Source organism: Neofelis nebulosa, chromosome 4 (genome assembly GCF_028018385.1).
Source record: "Neofelis nebulosa isolate mNeoNeb1 chromosome 4, mNeoNeb1.pri, whole genome shotgun sequence".
NCBI lineage: Eukaryota > Metazoa > Chordata > Mammalia > Carnivora > Felidae > Neofelis > Neofelis nebulosa.
In genome coordinates this window covers 28,855,801-28,882,595 of record NC_080785.1, presented here as the reverse complement: position 1 = coordinate 28,882,595, position 26,795 = coordinate 28,855,801, and the positions used below count along the sequence as shown (strand labels likewise).

Here is a 26,795-nt window from a genome sequence, read left to right as displayed (position 1 = left end):
TCTCTTTCTCTCAAAATAAATAAATCAACTTAAAAAAAAGAAGATAAATCTCTCAAATCTCATTCCTGGAAGAGGAACCTGGGCATCACACTACAGCATCCACTACAGGTTGTTAATTAAACTCAAGTCTGTAACAAGTAAAAATTAAAAGGAAGTAATTAAAAATGGAATCCAAACAGACTAAAATGTGTCTGTATTTTTCTCCCTGTTAGGTTGTCCTTAAACAGCAGATTGCAGCAGTCTAGAAATGAAATAACCTAATGGTTTTATTCGTAAATGTTTTGCACTTTTTATCAAAGACAAGGCATTAAAGAGGCATGCTAATTTCACATTTCTCTGTCTGAATGAAGGTTAGCAGAGTTCAGGCAACTGCTTTCTAAAGAGTACCTTCATTGCTTTCATGTCCCCTGTGCAAGTTTTACTGAGAGGCTTACTAGAATAATGATACTGAAGTCGCAAGAACTAAAGAGCAGACATCATCCTCCAGTCATGCATTTCATCATGTTTAGAGCTGAATAAATGTTCATTTAATAAGAACAGTCACTGTATAGTCAAAAGGGAATGTTTGTAGTTGACCTTAGCAATGACTTCAAGTAGCCATTAGCATATTGAATGAAAGAAATTAATGTTCTTCAGTAGAAGAAGAGCTATCATGTTAATATACTTGTTGAATTACTTTAAGAGCATGAATCAAGCACATGATCTCTAAAACTGTCAATTCCAAATTTTTGAAGACATGATTTAAATGATAAATACAGTAAACTTTTTATAATGGCTTTTTAATACACATTTTCAATTTTCTCAGTTCCAGCCAAATTGAAAATGAAAGTGCCATCTTCAAGTTCTTAGGCACATCTCCTATTAGTTCTTAAATTGCCTTCAGTTAGGTGTGGGTGGCTGTGCAATGATTCTTAGAAGTCAAGTTGAACAGGCTATGTATTTGAAATCATTATGTCCTTAGAATGGAGAAAAAATATTTCTATGTGAGAAATAAGAAGTTAAGAATCAATTTTCAGGATGAAAATTTATCTTATTAATCCATGACTCCTTTAACCTGCTGAGAATCTGGATTTTTCATCCAGTATAATCAAAAAACAAACATTGGTGATTAGAAGACCATAAAGCAATCTGATTTTCTTGTGTTCTCCAAGTCTAAGTCATGGACAAAGCTACATAAAATCAGCAGATATATTTGAACACCAAGTCTAAGTCATGGACAAAGCTACATAAAATCAGCAGATATATTTGAACACCAAGTCTAAGTCATGGACAAAGCTACATAAAATCAGCAGATATATTTGAACACTGTGAGTCAAGAGAAGTCACAAGGCTATACCTGATTTTAGATACCTTTCCCCTAGAAAGCTCCCAAAGTTTTGCCTTTTCAATCTGTCCACAAATCCCTTCTACTGGAGAAACAAATGGGAGTGCTACCACCATTAAACGTGGTACCTGAAATGAGTAATTTCCATGCACTATACATATTTGATGCTTAGGTATTTTTGTTGTTAACACAGAGCAATTTGGCAAGTTACATATTGCAGAGCTCCAAGATGATGGAAGAAAGTAAATACTTTCCAGTTAGACATGACTATTAAAAGGTTGGCAGGGAGGAGAATTCGAGGGAGGAAGCTTGAATATACATGGTCAGGAGATGTACAGAACAGAAAGACCTCCTTCATGCACTACCTAGTTTTCCCTGGTGGCAACTCTGCTAACTGGTCTCCTGTTTTGTAATGTTCTCTCAAGTAATAACTTCCTCTGACTTAAACTGTTGCTTGCACCTTGTCATACTTTTATATTTGAGAATGTTAACAGCTTCCAGTTCCTTTCTCTTCTTAGTTCTGAAGACTTTTATTTACTTCCAAGTTCAACCAGGGACCCACTAGGAAGTAAAAAGTTAAGATTTTGCCACCTATGAGCAAAGTTTTAGTTATTTATGTTTTACTATCAAAGAAATAAGAAACAACATCAAAAGCAAAGGAAATATTTTCTTCTATTCCAAGCTAAGTATGTATCCTTTCCTCATTCATTCTGAACACGGATGATTTGAGATAAACTGACACGATTACACCTTGTAACTATTACCATTTTTGTAGTGTAATATTCTGTTGAAAATTTATCTGATGATTCCAATAATTGCTCTTTTCATATTAAGATTCTCTGGTTCTAAATATTTGATAAACACTGTGTCAAAGCTTTCATTATTTTGGGTGAGGAAGTGGGAAAATAGTTTGCAATTAACCAGTCTAAAACTCAAAGACAGATTTTAATGTAATCAAGGCCTTTATAAGAATATTTTTCAATGAAATCCATAACATACATTTCATTCTAGATATAGTGGGTCTCTTCCATAGTTGTAGCCTTCTTTTATGTGAGGGTTGATAGTTTGTTAGCTGGTTACACAGAAGCTAATCTGAATTGATTCGGACTCCTTAATACATTCTATTTAAAATATTCCATGTGTATCATGTATGGTAAAGGAAATAAAATTCTGGAAAAATGCTGTGTGTGTGTGTGTGTGTGTGTGTGTGTGTGTGTGTGTGTGTGTAAATTGGTATATGTATGGGAGGGGCACCTGTTCATATAAATACTGTAAAATAAGAATTTTTAATGAGCAGACCTCAAGAAATTGAATACTTATCTATAGATTGTATCTAAACATGAATTTCTAACATGGTTTTTCAAAATCTATTACTGTTTAAATCCTAAAAATGGAACGCCTTTTGCTTATATAGTATTGCTTCTTTTTAGGGTCCAGGTATTTGAGTACTATGTAAAGTTCTAAGAGCTAAACTTCAGAGGCACATTAGAACTTTGAATGTTCTGAGATTTAATATGAACAATTACCTTGCTCTTTTGCCTGGCTGGTAAATCATTTGCTCCAACGGGAAAATTTTTCTTTTAAAAATGCTTCTTTTGGAAAAAAAAAATCTCAAAATAGAGTTGAAATAGAAGCACTGTGTACTTGCTCCAAATACAAACCTACCAAAATAGAAAAGTGGTTGGCTTTTTACCTTAAAACCCAGTGGGAACATGGGGGGAATGAGTTTAGAGTAAGAAAGATGTATCTGAAATTCTTTCTGCTCAATAGAAGGAACACAACAAATTACTGGACGGAGAGAGTTTAAACTTTGGTCTTAGTGGAAGTGTATAAATATACCTTATGTGCCAAAAGACCTAGAGGGTAAAATAAGACTTTGTTCTGGAGCTAAATATCCATTCCTATCCACTCCCAACTCCCAAGGTCTAGCAACAGGACAGTGCTGTTGGGACCTGACAGTCCTGAGTCCAGGTTACAGACATTTCAATAATACCTGTATTTCTTACACAGAATGGAGAGAAAAACCAAATTCATAACCAGAAAGACATATTATATAAAAGAGGGAGCCAAAGTGACCCCACAGCTGGATGTTTCTCTTCCTGTCTCATAAGAAAAAGTTAGTATCTATTCTCCTTTTCATCCTGTCTGTCAACCTAAACAGTGGAACAAACTGAGGCAAACTCAAAATTATCAAAAAGATGAGTTTTTTCAGGAGTAGAAGAGGAATTGGAATTCGAAACACACAAACTGTAGTGAGCTCTAGGCGGGTCCTTTAAGGATTTGATGTAGGTGTATTTATGGGCAGGGAATGGAAAGAGGGGAGAACTCAGAATTTATAATATTAGAATTTTCTTAAATGATAAGAAATTGATCAACCTTGGGCAACAGTTTGAGTTTTGCTTATGATTTCCAGAGGTATAAGTAAAACTGACTCAGGTCAAGTTAGTCTCGTAAAACAAGCTAAAATAAACATTGTTTGCATGACTAAACTGATTTTATCTTGTGTGGGGGTGGTTTTCAAGGTTGGTCTTCATTTGTTTTTGATTTTAACAATTCTATTAATTCAGACTGTGTTACTCTGAATTCCATTAATTCCCAGACTGTGTAACTCTGAATAAACATGTCGCATGTTCACCCGCACACATGCAGGGATGTAGCATGACGTTCCCTTGGCCTGTCGAAGCACCACGGTCATCTGTGCCTCCATCTTCCTGGGGCCCATGCGGCTGCCCAGTGATGCCTGGAGAGGCTGGCCCTGGACCAGATCCCGTGTCCAGCAGATGTTCCAGATGTGGTAGCATCACTGGAGACCATGACTCTGATCACCACGGGGACCACTTCCTAAAAGTGGCCCCCCTGCATGTCCATGGAGTGGGTCACCACACCTCACTTTGGGCCATCAGTCAGCATCATTATATTTGGTGTTCATTTTCCAAACTCTCCAAACTCATCAAGAATAGCTGAGTAATCCACAGGTTCAACGCCTGATCCACAGATTCAAACAAAATATCCATGAACACTGAACCTTTAGTGCCATCCAAAGAGATTTTAAAATGCTGTCACTGTTAGAACTGAGGTTTTAAACTTTGAAATGTGATAGAAACTTTATTGCCAGTGTAACACAATTCTCAGGATTTAAACATGTACTTAAATTCTCAGCATTTAAGCCCATTTTATGCAATAGTTTAATCCCTAATAACATGAGGAATAAAACAATATTACAGCATAATTGGTATGACTATCCATGATATGGATAAAAAGAGAAAAAGAGCTTCCAGGGGTCCAGACTGAAGGGTCCCCCAAATTGAGAAGGAAACAAAGAAAAAGCAAATACAATAGGAAAAATCATTATCTTAGTTATTACAGCAAAATTATTCTGGTTTGTGACTTAATCAATCACCGATGAAGGATGTAAACAACATCAGAAATCATGCTTTCCGCAGAGACGTCACTCATAAATGAGGTTTCATCATTTATATGCTTGTCCAAAGTGGTAATTTAGAACTACTGCTACGGGCACTGGCTGTATCCAGAATGATAATTATGAATTAAGTAGTAAGCAGATGCTTGGAAATAAAAGTCTGCCCTGGGCTGCCAGGAGCCTGAGGAAAAAGCTAACAGTCCTGATAAAACAGTAGTAGTTTAAGCACAAGATTGTCAATACAGCCACAGTCGACCGATTTACTAAGCATAGGTGGATATTAGCCATGACATGCAAATATGGATGATTTTAAGAAAGAAACTGTCTCTGATACATAATCCTTTCTCTTTATATGGATCTGTGCCTACTCTGAATATCTTAAAGCAGCCACTCAAAATTAATTCATAAGAAAAAGAGAAACAGGCTAGTAAAAATTGTATTTTTAAGCTCACAGCAAGAAATATGTGCTTAAAATGGGATTTATTCTTTTTTATTGCTATTGGAATGGACACTTAATTTTCTCCCTAAAACGAAATGAAACTTTTAGAAAATTTATGGCTGCTGAGAGCGCAGTTTCTCACATGCCAGGCTAATGTTGGCAAAGTTGAGAATAAATCATCAAAGAAATCTGGCTGGCACTACAATGCAGCTAATGCGAAATACTGCTTAACTCTTTACCCACATAAAGCAACTGTACGACAACTCGTTAATGAGTTCGCTGCATTCTGTAAAACAACATCCTAGAATCACTGACAGCATTCTTTCTCTTTCCTTTGTGCTCAGTCTTGTTGTACCTTCCCTTTTTCTCATCCTTTCTCCATTGCTACTTCTCTAAAAATATTTTCCTTCTGCTGACATTGGAAGGTTGGCTTGGTTACCCTCCTGCCTGCCCTCAGCTGTCTCTCCTCCTCACTTTCCCTCTGCCACTGGTATTAATGTTGCTTCCCTGGAAGCCCCTCTCAATGATAATAACAAGGATCACAACTTGTCCTCTATCTTTCCATACTATTGATAGCATTATTAAATGGTATTATTCACTTAGATTGAGAACAATGACTGATATTCTTTCTATGAGTATGTTTCGATTCTTCCTACAAATACCCTTTTTGCTTGAATGAATACTGAGGTTTTTATCCAAATGAATTGAAAATTATCTAACAATTACATAATTTAAAAGCTTTGAGATGAAGGATTATCTTTGTCATTTCCTGGCTTCTAATAAATATTTCACCATTGATTGCAAATAGAGATTTCTGATTAATAAATTATGAGTCCACATTATAATAATTTAAAAAACCCTCAGTCAATTAGAGTAAACACCATTATGATGTAAAACCAAAATGTAATAATATTATTTTTTGAGTGCTTACGATGTGCCAGAGACTTTGCATTTGTTATTTAACACATGCAGAGCCCCAGGACAGTTAGTGCCATCTCTGGGACAGCAATGAGCACACTCGTCTCCAAGAAGATACATCAATTGTCCTTGTTCTACTGTCCTCAGCCTCTCACAGCCTCAGGCAGCAAATCCATTCGATTTGCTCCCTACGACTTAATGATGTATCACCCTAATTTGAGGCACATGATTTTATTTTGATAGAACATAATCCATTACATAGGCAAATATTTTATAACAGACTTTTACTAAATTTTTATTTCATTCCTATAACTCTTACTAGTAACTGGCTGTGGGTTTCAGATTCTTAAATCATCTGACTGAAATCACACTTCTTTTTCCTCTGGGCTGCTTACACCTCTGTCTGCAAAACTTACATGTAGCAGGAAAGGCCAAACTGCCACCTTAGTAGCAGATTATGCTAAAAACTCTCTGCTAACTCACGTTCTGCTTCATCCAAGGGACTTTTCCTTAGCCATGAGGGTGGCGATTCTGAGGGTGAGGAAATAATATTAAGGGGAAAGTCTAGCTGAGCACCTAATAATTGCCCTTTGGAAGGAAAGTGACACATGTTTTTATTCTAAGAATTCAACTTATCACGGGATAGTCATGTGAAAATGAAACCAAGTTAATTATCTCTCTCTATGAAAATGTGCTCCTGGTCATACTAGTTAAACATTAGGCCTTACAGAAATCAATTTTCTAAACTGCCTTCCTCAGAGAATTGTAGCAGGAGGAAAGTATACGGAAGTTATGCAGAGGTGAGGTTGTATAAACAGAAACAGGGCCCTTGTGCTCATACTGGATGTGTGGATCACTTGGGGGAAGGTTCCACTATCAATCTGACTCTTATTTTTTTAATGTTTATTTATTTTTGACAGAGAGAGAGAGAGAGCGACAGAGGGAGAGAGGCAGAGGGAAAGAGACAGAGGATCCGAAGCAGGGGCTCAAACCCAGGAACTGTGAGATCATGACCTGAGCTTCAGTCGGATACTTAACTGACTCAGCCATCCAGGCACCCCTCAATTTGATTCTTTGTATTCATGGTCTACAAGGCTCAGGAGTCAGTGATGATTCAGAGGGTGAAAGTCAATCAAGAGAGGTACAAAGAGTTGTTTTCCTCAGTAGAACCCTGAACCCCTTAACATCACAGACCTTGTCTTATTAGTCAAGTACAGAACTTTTGTTTGTTGAGCTGAAACAAAGTGAGAACTAATGAGTTAACCATAGAAAATCCTTCTTTAACCATGAGATTATATACGATTTTATAATATGTGGTATTATGATATGGTCTGGGATATTATGATTTAGAATACACAATTCTTATTGTACCTTTATATGCACTTAGTTATATAATTTCTACGACCCTCGAATGTGTATTCCTTTTACCCCCCACTTTATAGATTGGGAAACTGAGGCATACTGAGTTTAAGTAATTTTCCCAAAGTCATATAGCTAGTAATGGACTCAGCCAGGATCTGAACCCAGGATTCTCTTGCCCCAGAATCCATGTTCTTAACCATTAGCAATACATCCCCTTCATAAAGTCTCATAAGAAAATACTTCCCTAAGGCACTGTGTCATTTCCCTAATTATCCCGTGAACTTCTTGAACTCTTTCAGGAAGCATGTGGTGACTACTCACTTTGAATCTGATCCAGCAAACCCTTGAACATACTGATCTGAGTATAGTTGAACAAATATATCAAAAGAAAATCCTCACCTCAGGGGAAAAGATAACCACAGTGGGAATCTTCAGACGTAGCACAAAGGTATGGATAGAGATTACGCTTGAGTTCTGGAGTTTCAGAGACAAAGGCATTCATTCACTCAAATATTTTATGACTGAAGTCCCCTAAGAAAGGAAAAGTAGGAGCAGTACCTGAACTAGAACCTAGACCACAGCAAGGAACCCTCAACTCTTTGGGTAGACCCTGAAACACAGGAAAGGGAAGCATGGCTTTCTCAGGGTCAGGATTCCTGTGTGGCAACACTCCAAACAATGTTTGGAGGAATGACAACAGTGGCCTGCTCAGAAATTTCTGAGGTATCTTTTCCTATTTGGGCCTTTCTTGTTCCCCATCAGCAGACTGATGATTAATTTATCAGATTAGTCAGCACCTGTGGAATAACATACAGATTGGGAAGGCTGTAGAGTGAATGGAAGAGGGAATGTAAATAGCACAAGAATAATAGCTTTCAGATATCGGTGAGCCTGATGGTAGGAGGTAGCCTGCAGGGCTGAGCATGCTTCTGATGATGGGAAACCTGAATCATTATTTGTGCTCGTAAGTGTGGGTTATGAGATATTTTTTGGTAATGTATATAGTGAATAAAATATTTTCCTAGGTATAGAACAAGTAGCTATGCTTCCTTGGGTCTTCTTGATTTTCTCAACTGTAAAATAGGAAAGGATTACACTGGATGATTCCCATGGCTCCTTCCAGCTCTAACATGTAGAATCTACCCACAAGGTCATCAGGGCCAAAATCACTTGAATCACGCAGCAGTCAAAAACAAACAAACAAATAAATGAAAAACCTTTGCCAAGAGCTTGCAGAGTCAGAAGTTTGAAGGCCTAACCCAGCCCCCTCTCTCTCCTGGTCCACTAAACCCTTTGCCCTTCAAGAACCCTAAAGGTGCCTGTTTTATCTGCAAAAGCTACCCAGAGCCAACGTACTTTAAGTATTCAAAATCATAAAATTAAATTCAAAATCAGTGACAACCTTCTCAAAGGAGGAATTTAAAAAGGATATGAATGGTTATACCCATTTTAGATATCCTTTCAATTACTAAAAACCAAACATGACAAAATAAAAAAACCAGCTCTCTGTTGTTGAGGTTTACCACTGTGTCAGATAGGAAAACAAACACAGTGGAAAATTATCTTATGGGTTCTCTGAGGGCCAAACTTGTCTGATTCAAGTCCATCTTCTCTTCCAAGAGAGTGATAAATCTGAGACAAAACAAGTCACATACACAGATGGAATCTAGAGTCACCGTCAATTTATTTATAAATATGTACCATTTCTACACCATATAGTTTGAACAAAGACATTGAAAAGTGAAAGCAACAGCTGGTCTCGGGCACAGCCGCCACACAGACCACTTAGTCCCCAGGTCTGGGCTGTTCTCAGAGAAGCACCCCTCGCAGTCTGCTCATCTCAGCTACTCTTCCCTTCCCTTTACCCCTGTGGATGAATTAAATTTACACTTTGCACACCAGGTTAAAAATTAGAGGACCCTCTCCTTTCCAGTGGCTCTTCTTTTGAAAAATATTATTTTGTCTGGCTATTCCATTACTGTTGAGAACCACGGATGGCGAGGGCACAACAGATATGAATGACAGGCACGAGCAGTTTGTCTTCTGGTGCCTCCTATTGCACATCGTGATGCCTCTGCCCTTCCCCCATCTTAGCCCCTCTTCCCTCTCCCTGCCTCCCAACCGTTCACAGCTCCCTGGTTAGGTCTCTTTTTGTTCTGTCCCCCTCCCCATCACTACTGAGAGTCCAATGTCTCCTTCCCTATCACGCTGTAGGCCACATTCTCTTTCAAAACGTACTTATGTACTAAACATCTAATCTAAAATAATGAGCCAGTAAATCCTAATGAAGATGCTGCTTTAAAAACACAGAGTTAGAGAGATAGTGTGAGATAGTAGATATGAATTGCTTTTGGAATCAAAAGATATACATTTAAAACCCTGTTTCATAATATAGTAACTTTTCTTCCATTGAGTCTAAACTTTAGTCTTCCCTTATAAAATAGTAATAATCATTAATAGACTTACTGAGTGTTGACTATGCCAGATATTGTGCAAAGCAATTATATGCATGGTCTCATTTAATCCTCACGACTGCCCTATGGGCTACGTACTGCCCACACCTCACAGTAACGTAAGACTGAGGCTTAGTGAGATTAAAAAACTTGACCAGATTTAGGGTATTGCCCTGTGTTTCTCTGAATCCAGTGCCAAAACTCACCTGTATTACAGGGTGTTATAAGGATCAATTAAGATGGGATATAAGGGTCCTCTGTGGGTTATGAAGTACCATATGATGCACCATCCAAAGTATCAAATTTAATGCACCGTCCAACCAAGGACTTTAAATTTAAAAATCTGGAAAGTTTAGATACTGTCAAATTGGGGAGGAACAAAATTAAAGGAAAGAAATTAAATCTATAGACTTCTTATTATGGAGAATAAGGATTCAGCATTCCAGGAGGAACAATATATTGTAAAAGAAACGCATAAGCAAAATGCACTGTGTGGCTCAAATAAGTGAGAAGCCTCTCTGGGCAGGAAACTCAGGAATAGAAGAAGGTACAGCAAGAAAACGTTGAATTGACTAAGCAATTATTTCTTCTTTCCTTAGTTTTCAATGTCACTATCATGAGTTCTTCCCAGACTATACAATATAATGAATAAATGCCTCCTAATACTACTTTTGAACTATCAAAGAAAAATTACACTGGATGGGTTAAACAGGAAAGAATGAAAGAAAGACTTAAGACTATTGTAGTAGGAGAGATAGGTTGAACTCAAATCCTCTAGATCGTAAAGTGGTGGTTTTTAAGTACTGGGGTGAACTAGTGGGAAAAATATTGGTGGACATTAGCTGAGAGGTTGATCAGTATGAGTAGGACATCTGTTAATTGCCCCTTAACAAAGTTAGGCTCCTACTCCTCCACAGACACTAGAAGATAGGGGCCCTACTTACTTGATGATTACACTTCCAAGGTCCTAAGTCACTTGAGAAAGATATTCCTGAGTTGTACAACTGGCAAGTCTGAGAGATTTAAATCTCAAGGGGGCAGAGAAAGAATTTATAATCCCAAGTTTTCTAAAGTAAATGCTTTAAGAAAAGGGAGGTCAGGGGCCCATAATCAGGAAGAAGACTGCCTAAAATTTAGCCAAGCTGAGGGGAATGTTAAGGCCATCTTAGTCACTATGACTAGGCACACAAGATAATTAGGTCCCTTTTTTTTAGACACCCATCCTGGGAAACTCTCTCTTCCTCCTTCAATCCAGACTGGTTGCTCTCTAAGCCTAATGGCACAGCTGTCAACCTGGGACTTTACCTTTCCTCTCTCTCCTTACCTGGAGGCACTAATTTAGTAGAATATATTGATTTAGTAGCATACACATATGTCCTTCATTAACAACTAAGACATGGCACACAAAAAATAGGTTTTTAAGACTTCAAATGTTTGAAAATGTGGTTATCTAGTGTCATTCTTGACAAATCATTTGGATGGATATAGAATTCTACGTTAAAAATAACCTTTCCCAGGGCATCTGTGCGGCTCAGTCAGTTAAGCATCTGACTTCAGTTCAGGTCATGCTCTCACAGTTCGTGTGTTCAAGTCCTGTGTCGGGCTCTGTGCTGACAGCTCAGAGCCTGGAGCCTGCTTCGGATTCTGTGTCTCCCTCTCTCTCTGCCCCTCTCCTACTCACACTATGTCTCTCTCTGTCAAAAATAAACATTTTTAAAAAATCATCTTTCCCTCATAAATTTGAAAATACTTTTCCACTGTCTTCTAACTTCCAATGTTGCTGTTGAGAAGTCTAATGTCACTTTGCCCTCGATTCCTTGAATGTCAATTCGTTTGACCTCTAAAGGTTTTCAGCAATTCCTGTTATTCCTGGTGGTCTGAAATTATGTTCATTGCACTGGACACTCAATGATATCTCTAAAGTCACACATTCTTCAGTGACACAAATGTTATTGGATAAATTCTTTGAAAATTTTCTCCCTTCCATTTTTCTCTGTTGCCTCTTTTGGAAACTCTTATGAGTCAGATGTTAGAGCTCATGGATTTATTATCTAATTTCCCTTCTCCTTTAAATATCTTTGCAATTTTGTCCTACTTTCTCAACTATTTCCTGACTTTAAAATTCTTTTATTGATTTATTTTATTATATTTTTCACTTCTGAAAGTTCAGTGTTTCTATTGCTGCTTTTAAAACATTCTGAGGGTGCCTGGGTGGTTCAGTTGTTTGAACATCTGACTGCGGCTCAGGTCATGATCTCATGATTCATGGGTTCCAGCCCTGTATCAGGCTCTAAATGGGCAGTGGGAAGCCTGCTTGGGATTCTCTCTCTCCCTCTCTCCCTGCCCCTCCCCAACTTGCACTCTATTTCAAAATAAATAAATAAAATTTTAAAACATAAAAAAATACATTCTGATTTTTGCTTTATGAATGAAATACAATCAATTGTCTGAGAATATAGACTTAAATATATTGTTTTTAAAGTCCCCTATTTTTCTTTTGTCCTCTAGAGTTTTTAATTTTTGAATGATTATTTGGGTGGTTTCTCTTTCAACTTTTTTTAAAATGTTTATTTATTTATGGGGGGGCGGGGAGAGAGAGAGAGGGAGAGAGCAGAGAGAGAGGGAGAGAGAGCCCAGACAGGCTCCATGCTATCAGTGCAGAGCATGATGTGAAGCTTGAATTCAAGAAATGTGAGATCATGACCTGCGCTGAAATCAAGTCGGACGCTTAACCGACTGAGCCACCCAGGCGCCCCTCAACTGCCTTTTATTTTTTTTATTTTTTTTCTTTTTTTTCAACTTTTTTTTTTTTTTTTTTTTGGGACAGAGAGAGACAGAGCATGAACGGGGGAGGGGCAGAGAGAGAGGGAGACACAGAATCGGAAACAGGCTCCAGGCTCCGAGCCATCAGCCCAGAGCCTGACGCGGGGCTCGAACTCACGGACCGCGAGATCGTGACCTGGCTGAAGTCGGACGCTTAACCGACTGCGCCACCCAGGCGCCCCTCAACTGCCTTTTAATTTGGAGATCTTTTCAAAGGTTAGTATGGCTGACCAATCATACTTAAGAATGTGGCACTACAGAACAACTTGGAAGTTCACTCTAGTAGACTTCTAGAGTGTTAAAATTGGAGTACAGTGGGGCGCCTGGGTGGCGCAGTCGGTTAAGCGTCCGACTTCAGCCAGGTCACGATCTCACGGTCCGTGAGTTCGAGCCCCGCGTCAGGCTCTGGGCTGATGGCTCAGAGCCTGGAGCCTGTTTCAGATTCTGTGTCTCCCTCTCTCTCTGTCCCTCCCCCGTTCATGCTCTGTCTCTCTCTGTCCCAAAAATAAATAAACGTTGAAAAAAAAAAAAAAAAAATTAAAAAAAAAAAAAAATTGGAGTACAGAGGTTTCATTAGAAGACTTCCAAGTGTCAGTATCTTTGCTAGATATTGTTTGTGCACTGCCCCCTCCATCATGTCTTTTCTCTATTCTTCTCTATCCTACTCTGTGTCCCAGGAGGCTGACCCTGAGAACTATACACTAGCTTCCCCTAAACAACCAGACTAAGGGTATTTTCCCTGCTTCTCTCCTTGCTTTAGCACAGAGCCTCTAGCAGTACCTGCAACTCTCCACACTTTGGCTCCTGCCGAGAGGGCTCTGTTGCACTGTTTTACTTCTCACTGGCTTTTACTTCCCTCCATTTTGCCTTCAACCTGGGGATATAATGACTTCTTACTGTTGCCAGTTGCTAGGTGACTCACCATCCCTCATTTGTTCACGTACAGACTGTAAGTAGTTCCTTCATTAATGTCCCTTCATTTGAATCATCTAGTATGAATCTGCTTTCCTGCTAGGATGGTGCCCACAGGTCTTTTCTTAGGAACACTTCAGTTTCTCCAGAGAAGAGTTCTATAAAACTTATCCAGGGAAAAGGGGAAGCACATACTTGACTTTGAATGTTCATACAGCGAGGAGCACTGGGGTGGAAGTACAAGTCTCCATATATAGTCTTTATTGTTAGTTTATAATTTACCATTTTATTGCAGTAGCTCTTCCCTTCTTGCCATTATCCCTGGTGATTTTGAGATTTACTCTCTACAAAGTAAATTTCCAGTTTCTTGTTAAGGTTAAGCTACAGGAAATGGAAGAAAGGATCATTAGGTCTAATTGACTCTCAGTGAGGCTTTTAACCAATTCTTTTTGTTTTCAGCCCCATGTGTCATCCCTGTCTGGTGCAGTCATAGGTGCCTCTCAGTCCCAAATCTTTCCCAAGTTCCATGGTGTGAATTCATCTGCTTCTTACTGGTATATGCATTCAATGCTATTAATTTCCCTACAAGCACTGCTTTCCCAGGATCCCCAAATTTTGATAAGTTGTGTGCTCATTTTCATTTATTCCAAATATTTTAAAATTTCTTTCGAGTTTTTTTTCCTTTGGTTCATATATTATCTAGAAGTACATTGTTTAATCACCAAATATTTGGGTGTCTTCTATTTTTCTGTTATTGATTTCTAATTTAATTCCATGATGATCTGAGAATACATAGACATTATATAATTCCTATTCTTCTAAATTTGCTAAGGTGCATTTTATAGCCTAAGATGTGGTCTACCTTGGTGAATGTTCCATGTGACTTTGAGAAGAATGTATATTCTGCTGTTGTTGAAGTAGGCTATAGATGTTCATTATAGTCAGTTGACTGATAGTGTTCTGAATTCAACTATGTCATTACTGATTTTCTGCCTCCTGGATCTGTCCATGTGTGACAGAGCGGTGTTAAAGTCTTCACTGTAATAATGGATTAACCTATTTCTCCTTGTAGTTCTATCAGTTTTTGCCTTATATATTTTGATCATATATTTTATATATACCATAGATTTTGATGTTCTACGTGCATGTGCATTTAGGATTGCTATGTCTTCTTGGAACACAGGGGGAAACCAAATAGGTCAAAAAACCAAATTTGACTTTTATGAAGTTTACCAAATGTTTTCTGTTTTATGGCTTTACTTTCTAAAGTCTTTCCTTCATGCCCTCCACAAATTTTTCAAACAGCAGTATAAAGCTAGTTTTACTCACTTATGCTTTCCAGCATGGGTCGGCTTTAAGGGCAAAGTGCTGAATCCCACCATGAGTTCATGATGCATATGGAGATAGGCAACATATGGGTCCTGTTGCTCTTTATTTTCCTTTCTTTATTTCTCTTTCCTTCTCCTCTTCCATCCAATAAATACTAGACATTTACTTGGGTATTATACTAGCTGCTACGCATTTTCAATACATTTACAGTACAGTTGTAGATACTGAGAATTGCACTGACATTATGGAAAAGTGAGTAAAGTATCAGAAGTGTGGCGGCAGAGTAATGAGCAGAGCACTTCGCATAGAGATGAACAAATTATGCCGTCTCTGTCCACTGAGGGCCTACATTCCAGAAAAGAGATGGTAGGACTCAAAGAGTAATAAAAGAGTAAAGTAGAAAAGAACATTCTAGATAATGCAAAGTTCTGTGCAGGGGCAGTGAACCTGAAGCTGAGTAACCTATTCAGGGCAGACAAGCCAGTCAGTGTGGGTGCAGGGAAGGGGTACAAGTGAGGAATTGTGCAAGGCGGACCTAAGGGAAGACTTTGGAGGAACTAGTACATTTTGAACTTCATTCTGAAAACTGTGGAGAAATTTTCAAGAATTTTAAGATGAGGGGAAGGAAATAAACAGATTGTGATTATGAGAAGACTACTTGGGGGCATTACTGGAGATAATGAAGTGGGGCAAGATGGGAGGCAGGGGGACCAGAAGAGAAGTAGTTGCAGTCTGGTCATCATAACTACTTCATGTTGAAGGGGCTTTCACAATGGTAAGGGGTCTGGAGATGAAGGAGAGAGTAGGGAAGATATTGCAATAGGTGGTTAAAATCTCTAGAATCTAGTAATGGGTTCTTGAAGTGAAAGAGGAAGCAAAATAAAACCATGAAGAAAGATCTAAGATGATTCTTGGGTTTCTGGCTTTGGTAACCGATTTCACGGGATTCAAAGGTCTTTTAGAGATATCAAATGCACACAAATGATGTTTAGAGCAGTGAGATTCGAGAACAAAGGGAAAAATCAGACTGAAGTCATGGGTCTAATGAATATTTGCTTATGTGAGAAGATTAGGGGATAAATATTTCTAGTAAAGACTCAAATTTAATTGAGTTCCTAATGCTTTTTCCAATATCCACAATTCAGGGAGTCTAGAGGAAGCTTGTAAACTCCAGGGGAAAATGTAATCCCTGCGCTGGAACTGAGGCTGGATACACTTGAAGGGGTGTGGGGAAATTACACTTGGTCCCTCACTTTAACATCCTGGGAAAATAACCTACTGGATTGCCCAATGCCCATATGAGAGCAATAGTAATAGTAACAGGAAATGTCATCAAATGTGTGGCCTTGTAATTACATATAAAATGTAGCTGGATAGGCAAATCTTGAGAGGCAGAAAGTAGAATTGTGGTTGCAGAGAACTGGGGGAGGAGGAAATAAAGAGTGATTGCTAATGAGTAATGGGATTTCTTCTTAAGGTTATGAAAATATTCTAGCATTCAATAGCAATGATGGTTGTGCAACCTGTGAATATACTAAAAAACACTCAATTGTATACTTTAAAAGGGTACATTTTATGGTAGATGAGTTATATCTCAATTTTTTAAAAAAGTAAAAAGAGAGCCAAGTCTCAGGGTCTACATGCCACCAACCAGACTACCTGAAGCATCCTCTGGTCGTAGGACTTCTGAATTACAGCACTGTTCTCTGAGTGAGGCCCAGTTCCTTTTACTGGAAACTTTCTGTCTTGGCCAGTAGAAGCTTCGTTTAAGGTAGTGACCTTTACAACACTGCTGGTCATCTACAGCTTCTCTTGTCTTTGTATGGGAGATTATTATCCAAGAACAAAAATAGGAAGGACAGGGAGAGAATCTTTCCAACCAGCCCAGATAAAACATATCTGCAGCTTCTAGCTGACGAGTGGCCTTTTTCTGTAGGACACTGAGATTTGTTCATCAAAGAAATAAGTGCACACACACATACCAAACATATATCTACCAAGAAATAGCAATCTCCGTTTCCTTTATCTTCATTATGTCTGAAAAACCTAATCAACTTTTCAGTTAGGATAGAAAGTAATGATGGTATACTGAAATTTCATTTTAGTAAGACTGGAATGGATTTTCCTTACCAAAAATTAGATACCGCATGCCTTTGGCTAGCATGGCACAATGAAAAAATCATGGGCCTCAAAGTCAAAAAGGTGGTTCACACGGTAGCTTGTGGCCTTGGACAAGGTTTTTGGAAACACTGTAAGCCTTTGTTTCTCTAACTTTAAATGGAAGATAGAACCTACTTCAAAAGATAAAATGCTATAAAATATGCCAAGTATCCAGCAGCACTTGGTAAGGTATTTTCAATGAACATTACTCCATTCTCTGTTATAACAAAGCTATAGTTCTCCGGTATTTTTGTCTATTCTCTCTCTCTTTTTCCCTTTCTATGCACCTTTCTGTCTAACATTCTCCTCTTCCCTCCCTCTCATCTCCCTTCTTGTTCTCTCTTTTATATTCCTTAACTAAACCTGAGGCGTCTGACTCTTTCACCAATAAAGAGGTACCAAAATCTAAGATTTTATAAGATTCTCTGAAAGTCTTCTCTAAAAAAAAAGTAGAAAATCATCTACTATAGTTTAATTTTTACTTGTTTCTAGGAGTCATATAAGCATGCAATAGAGCAAGATGCCCATGTCTCTGCGATTTTCTACTGCTTCAGCATAATGATGCCTCTGATAGGTCTCTCTGGCCCTTTCATGCAAACCATGCTCAGTTAGCGTATCATTTGCATATTGGCAAGATGGTTACTTTATTTTTTTATTTTATTTTTTTATTTTTTTTTCAACGTTTTTAATTTATTTTTGGGACAGAGAGAGACAGAGCATGAACGGGGGAGGGGCAGAGAGAGAGGGAGACACAGAATCGGAAACAGGCTCCAGGCTCCGAGCCATCAGCCCAGAGCCCGACGCGGGGCTCGAACTCACGGACCGCGAGATCGTGACCTGGCTGAAGTCGGACGCTTAACCGACTGCGCCACCCAGGCGACCCAAGATGGTTACTTTAATATGCAGTAATAAAAAAAACAGACAGAACCCAAACAGGAAGATAGAACACCTTTTTAATAACTGATGCATTAAATGAGGAACCATTTTCTTTCATGAGAGTATATTACTTGACCTTCTACAAAGACAAGTTCATTGGATTTAATTTTGAGGAACCGATTACATTTTTTTTTTTATAGCCAGAAACAGTTTGATTTGATTGAAGTCTGGTTAGGATGCAAAGAGGCTATTAAAATGATTCTTAGCATGTTTTTTTCTAAAGAACAGTCCATTAATCGCCTGTGAATATTCATCCCTCAAACCTCCTACTCTATTAGGCTCAAACCAGAGTCGTAAGATTATGATGTTTTTATTGATGTAATTAATAACAAATGTTACTCGTTAACTTGGTTATAACCAAATTGGACATTTGACAAATGTACTCAAGACCTTGCTCCAGTGAATTAATATAAATATGAGGCAACATATTGACCTCAAAAGATGAAATCAAGAATATTACTGTGGGGGAAAAAATGGAGAAAGCACTCTACCAAGTTTTGGAAAAGCAACAAATAATGATTTTTAAAACAAATTCTTTTTAGGTTTCTCTGTACACCATGCTGAAATAATTTAAGACATCTGTTCGATATACAACATCAACTGAAATATTAAAAGATAGTTTAAAATACCAGAAGCAAGAACACTACAAAAAGTAATAATACGCAACATGAAGAGAATAGATTAGGAACAGAATAAATAAATAACCCACCACTTTGCTCCACTCATTCTTCAACCAAGAAAATCCAGCTCCTGTTTAATCAGAAAATCTAAGGAGTAACAGCAATGAAACTTTCTGCCCTATTATAATTCTGCAAATTGTAACCTTGAAAATCACACTCAGATGTGTATCAATGGATTTCAAATGTGAAAATACCCAGGGAACTAGTTCATACATGTAGTCTAAAGACCCAGAATAAGATTTTGTTTTATTTTGTTTTATTTTATTTTATTTTATTTATTTTCTTAAAGAGAGAGAGAGAACACAATTGGGCAAGAGGGAGCAGGGAGGAGGAAGGAAGGGAGGAAGGGGGAGAGGGAGGGAGAGAGAGAGAGGGAGAGAGAGACAGACAGAGAGAGAGAGAGAGAGAGAGAGAGAGAGATCCAAGCAGGTCCACCCTCAATGCAGAGCCCGAGGAGGGCTTGATTCCATGACCCTGGGATCATGATCCAAGTTGAAATCAAGAGTCCGACACTTAACCGACTGAGCCACCCAGGTGCCCCCAGAATAAGATTTTTATTCATTTTTATTTTTTACATTTTTAAGAATTTTTTTTAGCGTTTATTTATTTTGAGAGAAAAAGTGTGTGTGTGAGAGAGAGAGAGAATGGGGGAGGGGCAGAGAGAGAGGGAGACACAGAATCCAAAGCAGGCTCCAGGCTCTGAACTGTCAGCACAGAGACTGAGGTGGGGTTGGAACCCAGGAACCATGAGATCATGACCTGAGCCAAAGTCTGCCGCCCAGCCTCTGAGCCACCAAGGTGCCCCCAGAATAAAATTTTAAAATCAGACTACACTAATTTGGAATTTGCCCATCGGCTGAGTTGATGTTTACCTTCACGTTATTTGAAATCAGACTGCAGCAAGGATTTTTCTTTTACTTAAATAGTTAATTTTCAAGCTTTAAGCAATAACCATCACCGTTTTAATCCCTAACCACATGAACAGGTAGGGTGGGGATGATAGGAAAGTGAGGAGCAAGCAGTAAGAGGTGGACACTCATGTCAACCAGACATAATCACTAGGTAGCCAGAGAAGGAATTGGGTTCCACAAGGCCAGGGTAGTTACTGTTTCATCCCATTTTACAGATCAGGATAATGGTGAGTGAAGATGAGAGAGTGCTTGGGCCAAATCCCACATCTAGGAATCAGTTCTAAGTTTTCTGCCCCCAAACCCCACACTTTTCCCATTCAGAAAGACAATGCAAGGGTCTGATCAATGCAAGGGTACCTAATCAACGAAACACCTTTCTCAGAAATCCTCCTCCAGCAAGAAAACTGAGAGCAGGCCAGGGTGGCCCAACGTTTCCTACTCTAACCCTTACTAGTGCTCCTCTACTGAGGCTGCACTTCCTTCTGTGGTGCCCCTTGGACACCAACATGAGCTGAAGTCTCAACAGGTAGAAATGAAGATGCCCCATTTTCCTTCACAAGAAAAGGTCACATGTATATATACACATCACTGTTATGCACGGTGTGGGTGTTCAGAGAAACAGGATACAATCCTTGTTAATGAGATGCTTATAGGCTGATTAGAAGAAAAGGGCTAGATCATCCTTGCTTTTATCCCCCCAAAACAAATACAATGAGAATTTCAGGCAACTATGGAGAAATATCAGAAAGGATATTTTTGGTCAAGGGGACCTTCAGAGGTCAAACTCATGAATGCATGAGAATATGTAGATCCATGTAGGTATGAAAACATTACTCCATTCCTTTTTCTGTACTCCCTTTTTGATTTTTAGTACTTTCACAACCCATGCCTTACTGCCCGTCTAGGGTCTCCAACTGCCTATGCCCTACCTAGACTGTCCAGGACAATTTATACTCAATATCTTTTGCCTTATTCCTCATTCTTAGTACTTTGCTCTCTCCTGAAAACTTCAAACTTAACTGTCAACTGTTCCAGATAAAAATGCTTTAATAGGAAAATGGCATCTGTGTTGCTGGCAATATTAGCTAGTGAGTTAAGTTATGTGGATATTTTTTTAAGAGATCACAAAAATCACTTCCAAAGGGCTGCTTATTACATATTCTTGCTCAGACCATATCCTAAGACAATGGTTCCTAAACCAAACTATCATAGGAAGTTTTTAAATTAATTTTAACTTCAAAAGCTATGAATACAATCAATTTTTTAACAAAGTAACTAACTAGAACTTTGTTCAAATTTCCTTTCTTTTTTTTAAGGAAAAAGGAGACCTGAACAACCTTGCTTAAATTAGTCCAAAAAAAAAAATCATTTTAGACACTATAAATGTTTCAATATTTTGCCTATGATTCAATCTGCCTAGTTAAAAAGAAATTTACTTTGGCCACATCTTCAAATTTTTACTGTATTTTACAATTACTGACCCTTAATAAATACTGAAAGCTGAGAGTTACAGGTATTTGAGGTCCTACTATACCTGCACACATATAAAACAAATAGAGCCTTATAGGTAAATTGTGTCTTGAAGAAAACTAAAAACATAGAAGATGAAACTACAGTTGCCCTTTAAATTACATCTACCAAAATCTCAGCAAATCCTTGAGAACCACAATGTAGTTAAGCGATTTGCCTGGTGTAACTCAGTCCAATCTATAAATTTGCATAAGCGTTTTAGATTCCAAGTAAGGTGCATTTATGAACAGTGGTAAGGAACAAGTGCTAACTATACCCAACATAAACATGATTGGCTTTGACATTTTCTTAAGAAATACCCCTCCAAGGAAAAGATTTACAAATAGGTTGCTCAGACAACTACATTTCCTAGATCCCAATAAGCAACTCCCTGTGCCTTATAAAATAAAAGCATTTTGAAATATAATTAAGTTGGGAGTACTATAATCTTGGAAAATCTTTAATGAGAAAGTACAGTTATCATAAGGACTAGAGTTTATGGTGACTATAGCATGCTAAATATAAAGATTTAATAGTAAAAATTCACCAGTGTGTTTCCATTACTGCCTAAGAGACTGGTTAATTCTTGTTTAGAAATAAAAGCTTACTATAGAGATTGGTGATAATATTCCTCAGCGTTAACTATTATTTTAATTGTCCCAGGAGATCGTGTCACTCCCCACTCTATAACAGTATAGTTACCAAGTAATCTTCTAATATTGATTTAATTTTGTAACTAAACTTTCCTATAAGAAACACAATTTGCTGACCAGCTCCACGGGATTCTAGTCTACTTCTTAGTTGTTTTTGGTTATAAATTAACAAATTGGCATTATTGTATACAAAAAAATTCCTTCAGGATGACTCAATCTTCTAGAATTTACTTAGGAAGAAAGACAATTGGGCTTTAGTATCTGCAAACTGAGGACATGTGAGGTCCCCACAAGAGCACTCTTAAAAGCACCGAGACTCAGGCTCTAAAAAGCAGCTCAGTCTTCCACTTGCACTTTCCTCAATACCACAGCAGATGTTAATTTTTAAGATGAAGCATCATCATTTTCATCTTTTTTGCATTCGTGTTTCAGGCTAATTTCTATTGTCTTGGTCTCACTTTTGGAAGAATAAATCGCACACTTACTCACATTGACGTCTTAAGAAAGCAAATTTGTAATTCTCTTACTTTGAATATGTGCCAGGCATAATTTTAGAAGGGGATAGTGCCCTGAAATCAATCAGTAATTGAAAGGGAGTAACTCCAAAAACCATTATGGAGCTCCCGTTTCTGGAATGAAAAGGACAGTTTGTGCGATGAGGAGATGCCAGCTGTTATTACAATGCAAACATTTAGAGGGTCAGAGCCCAGGGGGAGGCTTTTGGGCAGACAGAACATGCTCAGTTCATAACCTGTGTAGGGGCCAAGGGCAGGCCACCCCAAGATGGTTCATTTTGCATGAACATTATTTTGCATTAAAAGCAGTCAAAACCCGGCACATTCAGGAAAAGCTCTTTACCTCCCCATCAGCTGCCAGCCTATATCAGGCAGAGATCTACAAACAGAGATTCCTCTTTCCCTAAGAAATTTATCTGCATAATTGGACAACCTTTGTTTTTTAAACATCTCCTTTCACCTTTGTTGCTAATGGTCTTTCTCCCCTTTGTATCCTCAGACCCTACTCCTCTCCTCACCTCATATGAGTGTCATGTTGCCTCACTATCTTTGGAATTTCATGTTTGTGTGGATTCTAAATTTGACTTTCTCTTGTTAATCTGTCTCACATCAATTTGATTCTTAGTCCAGCTAAAAGGATCTTAAAGAGCAGAATAACATTCCTCCTCAACACCTGCTTAATCACAACTCCCAAACCTTTGAAAAGTAACCTTTTAAAAAACTGTAGAATTTTGGGGCACCTGGGTGGCTCAGTTAAGTGCCAACTTCAGCTCAAGTTATGATCTCACGGTTCCTGGGTTCGAGCCCCATGTTGGGCTCTGTGCTGACAGCTCAGAGCCTGGAGCCTGTTTGGATTCTGTGTCTCCCCCTCTCTCTGCCCCTCCCCCATTCTCTCTCTCTCTATCTATCTCTCAAAAATAAAATAAACACTTAAAAAACTTTTTAAAAATTTTAAAAAAGGTGAGTCTATTAAAGCACGAGGACAGACCCCATGGGAAAATAAGAGTTGCACTGGGGTGGCGAAGAGTGGCTGGTTATGTACTATGGAGGTAAAGGCAAAAGTGGAAGTTTCCAAAAGGAGTTTCTATGTTAAAGAGGACCAATAAGATACCTGAGACGTAGTTATTGTCAAGCTAAAGTTGTTTTTTCTCTAGCAAAGCATTAAGACCATAGAGCATTCTTGGAGGAACGTTTTACTCTGCCTATCTCAAGTATTCGTCAATGGGCTGCAGGTTATGAGGAAATTTAATCTTATTTACCATTCCATTCTTGTCTTTGTTGCCCACATCACTATGGCGGGGAGGGTGATGTTAAGGCTCCAGGAAACTGAGTCTATAGGTTTCTGGAGGTTAGGCTATTGATAAGATTGCCTTTTTCTTGTCATTTACTAAGACGTATGTAAACTGATGGAGACTCATGTCCTGCATGACTGTGATCTCCTCAGTTAGCCATTTGTTTTCTCCTTCTCTTAGCTTCAGGGCAGTCAGGAGCACCTAAGGAATGTCACACGTATCCCACCTGGGGGAGGGGGGCTTGCAGGGCATCAGTTTGCCTTATGCTCCCTCATCAACAAGGGAGAGCTTGCTTGAAATTCTCTCCCTTCCAATCTCTCTCTGCCCCTCCCACCCTCACAAAATAAATAAATAAACTTAAAAAATGTTTTAAAAATTGTAGAATTTTGGAGCCATGTAACACTTTAGAGGTGAGCTAAGCCAAATGCTTAATAATTCCGATGAGAAAAAGGTTTGCCAGAAGTTCCAAGATTTGCCTGCTATCACACAGTCTCCCAGGAGAAAGCTGGAACCTTTGGACTGTAAGATTAAAGCTTCCTATAGCCCCACCCTGATTTCCATTTTAACTTAACCGGAGGGACAAAACTCATGCCCTTTAATCCTTGCTGTGGTTTCATCACTTAGAAGCACTATATTAAGCAGAGGTAAATAATTATTTTATGTAGGTCTAATTAACCTCAAATTGACCAGCACTGGCCCCAAACTTTATTCCCCTGAGTAGTCTAAGAGGAGCAAATTGAGTCTATTCAGTTCAACGTGTGCTGTGGGGTTGAAATGTGCATCGCTTAGGGTAGGAGAGAAGGACCCACCACTCTGCTAAGAAGAAAGTTTCAACTACTAGAAGAAAGTGGAAAGAAACTAAAGCCATCCCCCAATGAATAAGATAAAGGAATCATCACAGGAAAGATAGTTGGAAACCAGGTTGACATGTACTGTCTCTACTTTAAGGTTATAAAAAAAAAGTCTCTGAAGAATTGCTACCCCGAGGCAAACTGAACACTTATTTCCTCAATTTAAATAGTTCTAAACTGTATCCAAAGAATCTTTTTCCACAATAAATAAACATTAAATGAAGAATGACTCTCATCTAGTATGTATCCTACCATACGTGAAAGTAACTTATGAGGAATAACAGCTTTCAAAATGTTCGATATCTTTTAAATAATTAATTACAGGTTATTTTTTAAATGGCATCACAGACTGATTTCTTTGAGAAACAGGTTTATCTACTATCTGTTCTTTCACAAATCCAATTTAATCAACCCATTCTGTCCCTCAAAAATACCAGGAAAGTGTGAGAACAGATCGCCTGTCACAATAATTCAACGCATAGATCTTGTGGAATGTGTCATTAGGATCACCTCATATGAGGAACAACACAAGCTAACCTAATGTCTAACATTAAATGGTGTCAGGCAATCCTGAAGTCACTACTCACACTTCACTGGAATTCACACTACACTGGAATTAATGAATAACTTTTCTTGATATCTCATTCACTTATTCATAAAACATTTATTGATCAACCAAATGCCAAGTACTGTGCTAGGTCCTAAGAATACCAAGTTATGCAGAAGTCCTGCCCTTAATGAGCTCAGAAGGTAGCCTGAAGAGATCTTTTTAAGCCCCACCATACCAGTGTTATTTCAAGCTGGTCTCCGTTCCAATTGATCAACGCTGGTACTCTGCTGGTTTTTAAATGTTTTGATATCCTCTTTGCCTTGCTGTTTGTAACTGTGAATTTTAGGAACATGGAAGAACTTAAAAACATGCCACTGCATGAGTTTTAACAGAGGTATGCATAAGATCCAGTGAGTAAACCCAGAAAGGGGTGTGAAATTCACATGATGGAATTTGAGAAACCTTCACAGAGAAGACATTGGAGCCTTAAAGAATAAGGTTTGGGAATGAGGGCAGGAAGAGGGAAGGGACTCAGAGGACTAGGAAAAGCCTGGGCATTACCAGAATTACCAGGGCATACTCTTTCTAAGTGAATAATATCTGGAAACAGATCAATCATCCTCATATTTATTACCACACAATATATAATTAAATACAGCAACTCATTTAGACGTTTAGATGTTTAAATGTTTTACACGTTTAGACGTTGAAAATATAAGACTACCATTCATATTTTTCCAAAATATTCAAGGATAGCCGGGAGCATTGTTTAAACACAAATAAGTATAAATGGGAAGAAAGCAGAAAATAGCAAAAGAATAGGAAAACATGTAGTTCCAAAAATTGGTAAAGAGCTTCTCAAATATAGAACCTTCCTCTAATCCCCCCTTCCTAGGTGCTGGCCTTCACTAGTCATTGGACTGTGGAGTAAGGATGCACAGGAGGGACTCGGGGGAGGATGGATGTCTTTTGGCTGCCTGCCATTCTCGGAGTCGGGGCTAATAAAAACACTAACGTACAGTAATAATGGTAAATTATTCTACCTCATTCCAAATGGTTTTTTAAAATTTTTTGGAGAGCTTTCAAATGCTTTTGAATTAAAAGAATGATTGCAATCCTAAATTTTAGGAACGTGAGAAAAATTAAAATAATCCTATTATTTTAAACTTGAGGTGCCTTCATTCTCAATATGTATTATTTTACAAGTCTTTACATATTTCAAGACCTTAACAGATCTTTTTTAATGTTCTTTGAGCCCTAACTACTTTATTTTAACAGAAATTAATACAGACTCTTACTTAAATGTATAAATTAAAAATGTTTAGAAAGATATGCAAGTATCCAATAACACAGAATATTGCACATTGGCTTGTTAGTTGAATTATCTTTTATGCATAAACAAACTTAGAGTTTATGAGTGATACCAGATGGAGAACCAAAAGTAGCAGTGTTTGCGGTACTCTGACCGCAAAGACTGAACTAGGGAACTCAGCAACACACCATGCCTCAACCCTGACCTCCAGAGGCCATTCTAAGAATGACAGAGGGTTTCTAAGATTAAACAGTTGACTGAACTTTATTAAAGCGATCAGATTTGTCCACGTGCTTTAGTTAACCTGTCCCAGATCACAACCAACAAATCAGAAAGCTGTCCTGTCTTAATCCAGAAAGAATAATTCTAAATTTTTCATTTCTAAAGTAATCCTTAATATTTTCCAACTGGGTGAAATTTCTGACCCATTCAAGTGTTAAAATTA

General features: G+C 38.2%; 1 protein-coding gene across 1 annotated transcript in view; it reads right to left on the bottom strand.

Annotated features, from left to right (window-relative positions):
• IQUB (IQ motif and ubiquitin domain containing) overlaps nt 1-26,795 on the bottom strand; it is a 236,829-nt gene that overhangs the window by 83,653 nt on the left and 126,381 nt on the right. The window lies entirely within an intron of this gene.